This window comes from Schistocerca gregaria, unplaced genomic scaffold, assembly GCF_023897955.1.
Source record: "Schistocerca gregaria isolate iqSchGreg1 unplaced genomic scaffold, iqSchGreg1.2 ptg000281l, whole genome shotgun sequence".
Lineage (NCBI taxonomy): Eukaryota > Metazoa > Arthropoda > Insecta > Orthoptera > Acrididae > Schistocerca > Schistocerca gregaria.
In genome coordinates, this window is record NW_026061774.1 from 1,095,307 (window position 1) to 1,105,472 (window position 10,166).

The 10,166-nt window shown below is 47.0% G+C and overlaps 1 protein-coding gene across 1 annotated transcript in view; it reads right to left on the minus strand.

Moving 5' to 3' along the window:
* LOC126305200 (uncharacterized) overlaps window positions 1–3,834 on the minus strand; it is an 80,479-nt gene extending 76,645 nt beyond the window's left edge. Inside the window, exon 1 of the mRNA XM_049992023.1 lies at window positions 3,592–3,834. The gene's annotated coding sequence lies outside the window, so the exon portion shown is untranslated. The remainder of the gene's footprint in view (window positions 1–3,591) is intronic.
* Window positions 3,835–10,166: the final 6,332 nt, after the last annotated feature.

Below are 10,166 nucleotides of genomic sequence, written 5' to 3' on the forward strand. Positions count from 1 at the left end.
CCTATTTCATTTTTTGAATATCGCTGTGCTCTGTGCTACTTTCCAGTCTTTAGGAACAGACCTTTCATCAAGTGAGCAGTTGTATAGGATTGCTAGGAAAGGCGCTCTTGTGTCTGCATACGCTGAAAGGAACCTGATTGGTTACCATCTGGGCCAAGAAGACTTGCCTTTCTTAAGCGATCTGAGTTCTTTTGCAACACCTAAGACATCTACTTTTATGTCACTCATGCTAACAGCTGTTCTGGTTCCGAATTGTGGAATATTTACTTCGTCTTCTTACGTGAAGGGATTATGGAATACTGTGTTTAGTAACTCCGCTTTAGTAGCACCTTCTTTGCGACTGGTGTACTTTACATACATCCAGAATCTCTTCGGGTTTTCTACCATATTTTGAGACAATGTTTCATTGTGGAAACTATTAAAAGCATCTCGCATTGACGTCCACACTAAATTTCGAGGTTCCGTGAAATTTAGCCAGTCATGAGGATTTTTCGTGCTTCTGAATTTGGCATGCTTTCTTTGGTTGCTTCTGCAACAGTGTTCTGACGCGTTTTGTGTACCATGGTGGATCACTCCCGTCTCTTCTTAACTTATGCGGTATGAATCTATCTATTGCTGTCGATACTGTACCTTTGAATTTGGGTCATATCTGGTCTATACCTACATAATTAGCTTGGAAAGAATGGAGACTCTCTCATGTGGGCTCATGAAGTAATTGTTCAAAGTAATTCTCAGAGAAAGCATTTAGTACAATTTCGGAAGATGTTTTCTGTCTACCACTGGCTTTGAACATGTATTTTCGCCAAAAAATCGAGGGTACATTGAAGTCTCCACCAATTATAAGTATGAGTGGGGTACTTATTTGTAATGTGATTCAAGTTTTCCTAGATCCATTCAGGTATTATATCATCTGACTCGGGGGCGTCGTTAGAAGGAGCCAATTATTTATTTTGGCATGGCTGTTGAGTATAGCCTCTACCCATAGTAATTTGCAGGAACTATTTATTTCAGCTTCACTGCAAGATAAACTACTACAAACAGGCACTAACAGACCACCACCTACTTTATTTAATCTATCCTTTCTGAGCACACTTTGCGCCTCTGTAAAAATTTTGGCAGAATTTATCTCCGGCTTTAGCCAGCTTTCTGTTCCTATAACGATTTCAGCTTCAGTGCTTTCTATCAGCACTTGAAACTCTGGTACTTTTCCTACACAGTTACGACAATTTACAGCTACAATACCGACTGTTGCTTGGTCAATTCTTGTCGTTCCTTTGCCCTGTACCCTTTGAGTCTGGAGCCCTTTTTGATCTTTCCCGAGACAGTCTAACTTAAAAAAACCGCCCTGTCCCTGCTAATCAGCCCGTGCTACACATGTAGCCGCCTCCTGTGTGTAGTGGCCACCTGACCTATTTAGCGGAACCCGAAACCCCACCACCCTATGGCGCAAGTCGAGGAATCTACAGCCTAGATGGTCGCAGAACCGTCTGAGCCTCTGATTCAGACCCTCCACTCGGCTCTTAACTAAATATCCACAAGTGGTCCTGTCGACGATGCTGCAGATGATGGTGAGCTCTGCCTTCCTCTCGCTATCAAGACAGGCAGTCTTTACCAACTCAGATAGCCGCCGGAAACCAGAGAAAATCTCTTCCGATCCATAGCGACACACTTCATTAATGCCGACATGAGCCACCATCCACAGTTGGCTGCGCCCTGTACCCTTCATGGCATCCGGAAGGACCCTTTCCACATCTTGGATGATTCCCCGCAGTATGCACACAGAGTGCACATTGGCTCTCTTCCCGTCCTTAGCTGCCATATCCCTGAGGGGCTCCATCATGACAAGCAATCCGACCCTCTGCACTTGTCCGGACCTCTCAGGAAGACCGGCTACTGACTCAGCAGGTGTGGCCGCCCTTGCTGGCTAAGAAGTACTTTCAGCACTGGGCAGAACCTCAAACCTGTCACGGAGGCATAAGCGTACAGCCTTGCGACCAGCACCAACTTTCGCCTTCCGCCCAGGTATCCGTGACCCCGCCACGGTTCGCCAATCACCGTCAGGCAAGTGTCGACCTGCAGGGCGCAGTGGCACCAGAGATTCCAGGCAATGCTACAGGTTCCACAAGCGCCAAAGCGCTCGCCTAGGTTGTCCTAATGTCACCACGGCCCAAGGCAACAGCCTGGAACCTGTCGACCATGGCCAACACATCTTCCAGCTGTTTACAGACGGTGGACAATACCCCTGAATCCGTACACAACAGGCGCAGTCCCTATCCATCATTAACATCTTTTTTCCTCTCTTTTATCTCACAAGCTGTTTAAAACAAACAGATGACTGGCGATTACGCGAATTTACACTACACAGGTACTAAAATGTGATGCTACAACTCTAAGGTACTATAATACACACGAAAATTATGACTTAAACTATGCAAGCACACAAAAACACGCAAAGGAATTAAGAATTAAACTATAAAATAAATAAGTGAGCTAAGAGTATGACTTGCTGCTGGCTTCTGCTTATCCATTGGCGGCAGGGTAGCAACACAACCAGATAACCCTGCTGTAAAGGACAAAACATTTACATTTCACATATTAAATAAATGATTCCACTGTTAACTTGATGAATGTAACTATAAGAATATATAACAAAAGATGGACGTACCAAAGAAAGTCCCTTTGCCCATACACTCCTGTAGTCAGTATGCTGGATGTGGTGGTTCCCTTCCACCAAAAACTGTCAATGCCAATAGCGAGTTCTTAGTGAACATAGGGATATAGCTATGAAAAATATAAAGCAAAGGAAGGACATACCTAAACTAACCAGATTTATCAAGATCCAAAAACCAGTTAGTTAGTGTGGTAAATGTGGTGTCTCATTTCCACCAAAAACCCGTTGAAGGGAGAATAAACATTACATCCACAAAACCGGGAGACCCTACTGTAAAGGACAAGAAATTTAGTACATTTCGCAAGTCAAATAAATTATTCCACAGTGAACTTGATTAATATAATTGATAAGAATGTAAGGCAAAAGAAGGATATACCAAAAGAAAGAAGATTTTCCCAATGTCTCCTGTAGTCAGTACGTTGGATGTGGTGGTTCCCTTCCACCAAAAACCCAGTCGATGAGAAAATAAACATTGCACCAATAAACATTGCACCAATAAACATTGCACCAATAAAATGGGATCTCCCTGCTGTGTGGAAACAAAGACTTCCTACATTTTGTAAACCAAATAGATTGTGCTTAATGAACATTGGGATATGAAAATAAAAATGAAAGGAAAGACATATCTAAACAAAGAAGATTTATCAATGTTTTATGAAAGCGTAGCGGGACCAAACGGGAGCGGCCTGTATCAAACAAAATGACCAGCGAAAGATGGAAACGAATAACGACGAATGAACGAACAAGACCTAACGAACAACAACACACAAATAGCAACTGGGTCACAAGTGAACCCTCACGAATCCATAACATCTACTTGTACATGGAAAGCAAGTAAACACGCCGTCTGTGGACGAGTTGTTGATAGACTAACGCGAATATCAGATTACTTGCTGAGCGAGAGGCAGGCGCTTAAATACCTGATAGAGTATATTGCTATTGGCCGCTAGGACCAAGCGCTCCACCGTGGCGCCCTCACATGTACGAAGGCAAGGAGTGCGAGCGCACTCACGGCTAACGGCGTGACAGCTGGAGAGACCTTTTGTGGTAATTGAGGTCCATGGCATCTGGCGCGGATTCGAAACACGCGGCGCTCGGTACCAGAATCAAGATCCAAAAATCTCTTAGCAACTATGGTGCAAGTGGTGTCTCACTTACACCAAAAACCTGTTGAAAGGAGAATAAATATTGTAGCCGCACTAGCAGATCACCCTGCTCTAAAGGTCAAAAACGTTACCACGTATCACCAATCAAGTAAATTATACCACTGTTAACTTGATCAGTATAACTAATAGGAATCTAAATCAAAAGAAGTACATACCAAGAAAAGAGAGCATTTCCACGTATATCCCACGGAAACACCGAGTAAGTGGGTAAGTAAACACTGCACCCATACAATGTAACCTACCTCCAAATTGAGTGTTCTAAATAAACATAGGGATCTGACAGTCAAAAATAAAATACAAAGGAAGGACATAGCTAAATAAAGCAGATTTATCAAGATCCGAAAATCTGTTGGTTAGTATTGTGCATGGGGAGTCTCTTGTCCACCAAAATCCCGCTGAAGGAAGAATAAACATTGTAGCACACCACCAGAACACCCCGTTGTAAAGGACAAAAATTTTACAACATTTCACAGATCAAGTCAATTACTTCACTGTTAACTTGATACATATAACTGATAAGAATGTAAAGCAAAATACATACATAATAAAATATAGAAGATAGGCTGTTAGTCAGTATGAGGGAGGTGGTGGTTCCCTTCCACCTAAAACCCAGTTGATGGATGGTTGGTCTGTGAGGGGTTGAAGGAAACAGATTACAAAGGCCATCGTTTCCTTGTTTCAGGACCATAAAAGTATGCAAGGAATAAAAAAAAAACAAGCAACAGAGATGACAAGGGACGACATAGTACAAGAAGGACACAGGCAAAGGCCAGACAAAAGAAATTAAAAGTACACAGCGTGTGAAAGTGGTTGGCAGACCATGGAAACAAAAAAGGAAAAGCCAACCACCAAGAAATACACTAAAAACCCCAATCTAAAACCGCACACCAAAGGCCAGACTCAACACAAACAAAGACACTAACGCTTAGGTCGAGCGATGAAAGCCCCCTGCACGGAAAAAGTCAAAACTAAGTCTGCCATTGCAGCGTCGTCTGATAAAAGTGTAGGCGGCATATCAGGCAGCGCAAAACTCTGCCTGGGCGGAGTTAAAAACGGACAGCCCAACAGTATGTGGACCACATCGACAGAGAGGTGGGTCCTCGTGGCGCAATAAATATCTGTGTGTCAGCCAAGTGTGGGCAATGCGAAGGCACCAGAGGACCACAGAGACCCTGTGAGAAGCCCGCAGAGAAGACGACCACTCATTTGATCTCTCCTTGATGGCGCGGATTTTATTGGGCGTAACTAAGCTGTGTCATTCAGCAACCCGAATCTTGAGAACTTTGTGGCATAACACTGATCAGAGTTCAGATTCGGGTACTCCAATCTCCAGAAGTGGTTTACGAGTGGCCTGTTTGGCCAGCCTGTCAACGAGCTCATTTCCCCGGATTCGAACGTGCCCTGGGGTCCATAGAATGACCACTGGACGACCAGATCATTTGAGGGCTTAAACTGACTCCTGGATACTTGCTACCAGAGGATGGCGTGGGTAGCACTAATCAATGGCCTGTAAACCATTCAGAGAATCACTGCGGACCAGGTAGGACACAATGGGCAAGAACGAATATGCTCAAGGGCGCGAGAGGTGGCCACCAGCTCGGCAGTGAAGACACTGCAGCCATCCAGCATGGAGTGCTGTTCGATATGCCCTGAGTGAGCATAGGCAAAGCCTACGCGACCATCAACCAGCGAGCTGTCGGGATAAATGACTTGAGAATCGTGGGATTCGTCAAGGATCGATAAGAATTGACTGTGGAGTGCCTCAGGAGGATTGGAGTCCTTATAGAAATGCGATAGGTCCAGCCATAGTTTCGGCTGAAGCATACACCATGGAGGTGTATGTGATGGACCCACACAAGACGCTGTAAGGGAAAGGACTCGAGTTCAAAGATAGGAAATGGATACATACAGCGATCATTATCCCTGATTGAGGCCGCCATTCTGGGAGATGAATCACTGCATTCAGGAACAAAAGACAGTCATTCTGATGCCGAGGCGAGCTATGGACATGTGATGCATATTGGGCAAGCAGTTGGCGGCGCCTGATGTGCAATGGAGGGACTGCAGCCTCCACTAGTAGACTGGCCACTGGACTCGTTCGAAAAGCGCCCATCCACAGATGGACCCTACTGTGGTGCACAGGATCAAACAACTTCAATGCTGAAGGCACTGACGAACCATACACTTCACTCCCATCGTCAAGTCGTGACTGAACTAGGGCTTTGTAGAGGTGCAGTAATGTAGGGCGATCTGCCCAAGTCTGTTCATTCTGTATGGCTCCCTGTAGTTGGCTTTCAGCAACACCGATGGTTTAGAAACTGAAGCAAAGGCAGAAATCGTCAGCATATATGGAGGGCGACACTGACGGCCCTAAAGCTGCTGCTAGGCCATTTATAGCGATTAAAAACAGGGGAACGCTCAACAGATAGCCATGTGGGACCCCCTTCTCTTGGATATGGGAGGAGCTAAAGGAGCCTCCGACTTGAACACGGAAGGTAAAAAGGGAGAGAAAGTTCCATATAAAAATCGGCAGTTTGGCAAGGCTGTGGTGGCGCCAGGTCGTGTCGTAGGCCCTCCGCAAATCAAAAATGACGACTACCAGATGTTGACAACTGGAAAAAAATGTTTGGATGGCAGACTCAAGGCACACCAAATTATGTGTCGTTGAGCGGCCTCGGCGGAAACGACCCTGGGATGGAGCCAGATGCCCCTGAGACTCCAGGAGCCAACACAACCTCCGGCTCACCATTCATTTGAGTAATTTGCAGAGAACGTTGATGAGGCTAATGAGATGGTAGCTGTCCAATGCTGCGTGGTTCTTCCCAGTTTTCAAGACTGGGAGGATGATGCTGTTTTCTCACTGGGACGGGAACACTTCCTCACCCCAGGTGCAATTCAAGATAGACATAATCTGACACAGTGAGGCCAGAGACAGATGTTTGAGAAATTGGGAGTGAATTCGGTTAGCTGTGTCAGGACAATGGGCAAGGGCACTGAGGAATTCCCACTCAGTAAAATTAGCATATTATGGCTCAGGGCGGGGCGATGTAAAAGACAAATATTGTCGTTCTGCCATCTCTTTCAAGGAACAAAACGCTGGGTGATAATTGGCAGGTGCACAACTTGGAGCAAAATGCTCAGAAAAATGCTTGGCGATTTCACCTGAGTCGGTGCACACTGCCCCATTGACTGAAACCCCATTTACCCCCAGCGGGGTCAGGTAACCATAAAGGTGGCGAATCTGAGTCCACACCCGGGAGGCAGGGGTATGAGAACCAATGGAGGAAACATATCGTTCCCAGCACTCTTGCTTCCGTCATTGTATCAGGGGGCAGGCATGGGCACAGAGCCGCTTAAAAAAAATGAGAGTCTCCAATGATGGATGCCGCTTGTGTAGTTGGAGGGCCCGCCTACGCACTTTGATGGCCTCAGCGATTTCCAGCGACCACCAAGGCACAGTTTTACGCCGAGGGCACCCAGAAGGAAGAGGAACCGTGCGTTCTGCAGCTGATGCGATCTACGCAGTGACCTGCTCGACCACCACATTAATAGCGCCACGAGTGGGAGTGTCAACAGTGACGGCAGATGTGAAAGCCAGCCAATTGGCCCTATTAAGGGCCCATCGCAGAAGACGTTCAGAACTGTGACGCTGGGGTAGTGACAGGAAGATCGGAAAGTGGTCACGACCACACAGGTTGCTGTAAACCCTCCAATGGATGGATGGTGAAAATCCTAGGCTGCAAAGCGAGAGATCAGTGGTCGTATTTGTGCCACGAACCACACTGAAGTGTGTGGGGTCTCCATTATTTAAGAGGCACAGGTCGAGCTGAGAGAGAAGATTCTCAACATCTCTAACCTGGCCAGTAATCACGGCCCCACCTTCCAAGTGTTTATAGGCACTGAAGTCCTCCAAAAGTAGGAATGGTGGAGGGAGTTGGGAAATCATAAGAGCCAATTCATTAAGAGGTACTTCACCATCTGGAGGAAGGTAGACATTGAAGACGGTAATATCCAAGATTGTCCTTATCCTCACAGCAACAGCCTCTAAAGCTGTGTGAAGAGGCACTGATTCAGAGTAAACAGAGATAAGGACACACAGACATATGCCACCTGACGCCCTGTTACAGTCAGTCTGATTTTTATAAAAACCCCGATAGCCTCAAAGGGCATGGGTCTGCATTGCTGGGAACCAGGTTTCTTGGAGGGAAATACAGAGAGCAGGCGTTGAGCTCAAAATCTGTCTTAGTTCAACCAAGTGGTTGAAAAAAACCACTGAAATTCCACTGGAGGATGACGCCATGGTTAGGCTGGAAAGACAGGAAGCGCTCAAGGAGGCAGGTCACTACTCAGGGTCACTTGCTGCCATCGATTGAGTACCTGTGAGAGTGACATCCATTGTGTCTGAGGGTCCAGCGAGATCTAGGTCCTCAGCAGACGCCAGAATCTCCACCTCTTCCTCAGATGCAGAGCTTGTAGGGAGCAGTGGAATGGGTGCCACCGCAAGGTCAGGATTCCTGTGTGCCTTCTTCTTGCCTCGTGCTGGTCCTTCGACGGATCCAGCTAGGAGGGCTTCACTGGGTCAGTCTCAGGGAATGGGGAGGACCGTGAAACTCTATGACCAGCCACCTGTGTGTGGTTGCTTCAGCCACTGGTGGGCATCCACTTTTCCACTGGTCAGAACTCAGGAAGGGAGTGACCCAAGGGACCCCTTCCTGGTGAGAGGAGCCAAAGAAGACGCACGCTTCTCTGAGTGAGAAGTGGGGACTGGTGTCCCCGATGATTGGGGGAGGGGGCGTTGCTCCTGAAGTACGTGGTGCAGGAGCAACAGGGAGGGAAATGTTCCCCACCATCAAGGGGGCAAGTGGAGTCGGACAGCTCTGAGAGCCAACTGTACACAATGAAATGGGAGATGGTAGAACCACTGTCGCAACAGCAGTGTAGGTTGATGTCATATGCACAGGATGGAGTCTCTCGTATTTCAGTTCAGCCTCAGTGTATCAGTGTAGCTCAGGCGATCCAGAGTCTTATATTCCACAATCCTCCATTCTTTCTGTAAAATCCGATAGTCCAGAGAGCAAGGGGAACGGTGTTCTCCGCTGTTAATACAGATGGGAGGCGGGACACAGGGGGTATTGGGATGCAAAGGACGTCCACAATATCAACACGTGACGCTGGAAGTACACCAGGATGACATATGCCCAAACTTCCAGTGTGGTGTCACCGCCAGACACCACACTTGCTAGATGGTAGCCTTTAAATCGGCCGCGGTCCGGTAGTATACGTCGGACCCGCGTGTCGCCACTATCAGTGATTGCAGACCGAGCGCCGCCACTCGGCAGGTCTAGACAGACTTCCTAGCACTCGCCCCAGTTGTACAGCCGACTTTGCTAGCGATGGTTCACTGACAAAATACGCTCTCATTTGCCGAGACGATAGTTAGCATAGCCTTCAGCTACGTTATTTGCTACGACCTAGCAAGGCGCCATTATCAGTTACGATTGATACTGTGAATCATGTAATGTCAAGAGCGACGTTCGTCATTAATGGATTAAAGTTACGTATTCCACCAGGTACGTCCGTTTTTCTCAATTCTAATTCCCCTGTCCTGTTCCAGACCTCACGCCAGCCTGCGTGAGCTAAAACACGTGCATTTCGCCCTCCTGTAGTAACGGTGTTGGCTCTCCTGCCAACCACAACATTGGCGACGAGAGTAAAAGTGTTCTTATCGATATTGCCCTGATTTACTTGTGTAATGGCTTCGCCACAATCTCCAGATGTACTGTCCGAATTTCATCGCTTACAGAATCAGCAGACGCAGGCATTACTGGATGCCTCTGGACAGCTCGTCCAGGGTCAACGTGCGATGCAAAACTATGCGGCAGCAGCCGCTTCACCGCTAACTCAGCCACAACACGCTGTTGCACCCACTATTCGAGCTTTTGATGCTGCACTGGAAAGCTGGACGGAGTGGTCACGCCCATTTGGATTCCATCTCGCCGCCTACAGAATTCAAGGTAACGAGCGGCAGCCTTTTTTGTTATCTTCCGTCGGGGTGACCCTGTACCGTGTGATAGTCAAATTATTTCTCCGACGCAACGTAGCAACTCTGTCCTACGAAGAAATTTTGTCTGCATTAGGTGCATATTTCAAAGAATCAGTCAATGTAGTTGCAAAAAGGTATACCTTCTTTCGTACAAAACGCACGGCAGGTCAGACTAATCGGGAGTGGGTTGCAACCTCACAAGGCCTTACTAGGGATTGTGCTTTTGAGTGTCAATGTGGACTCCCTTGTTCAGATACTATGGTACGTGATGCAATTGCACAGAAAG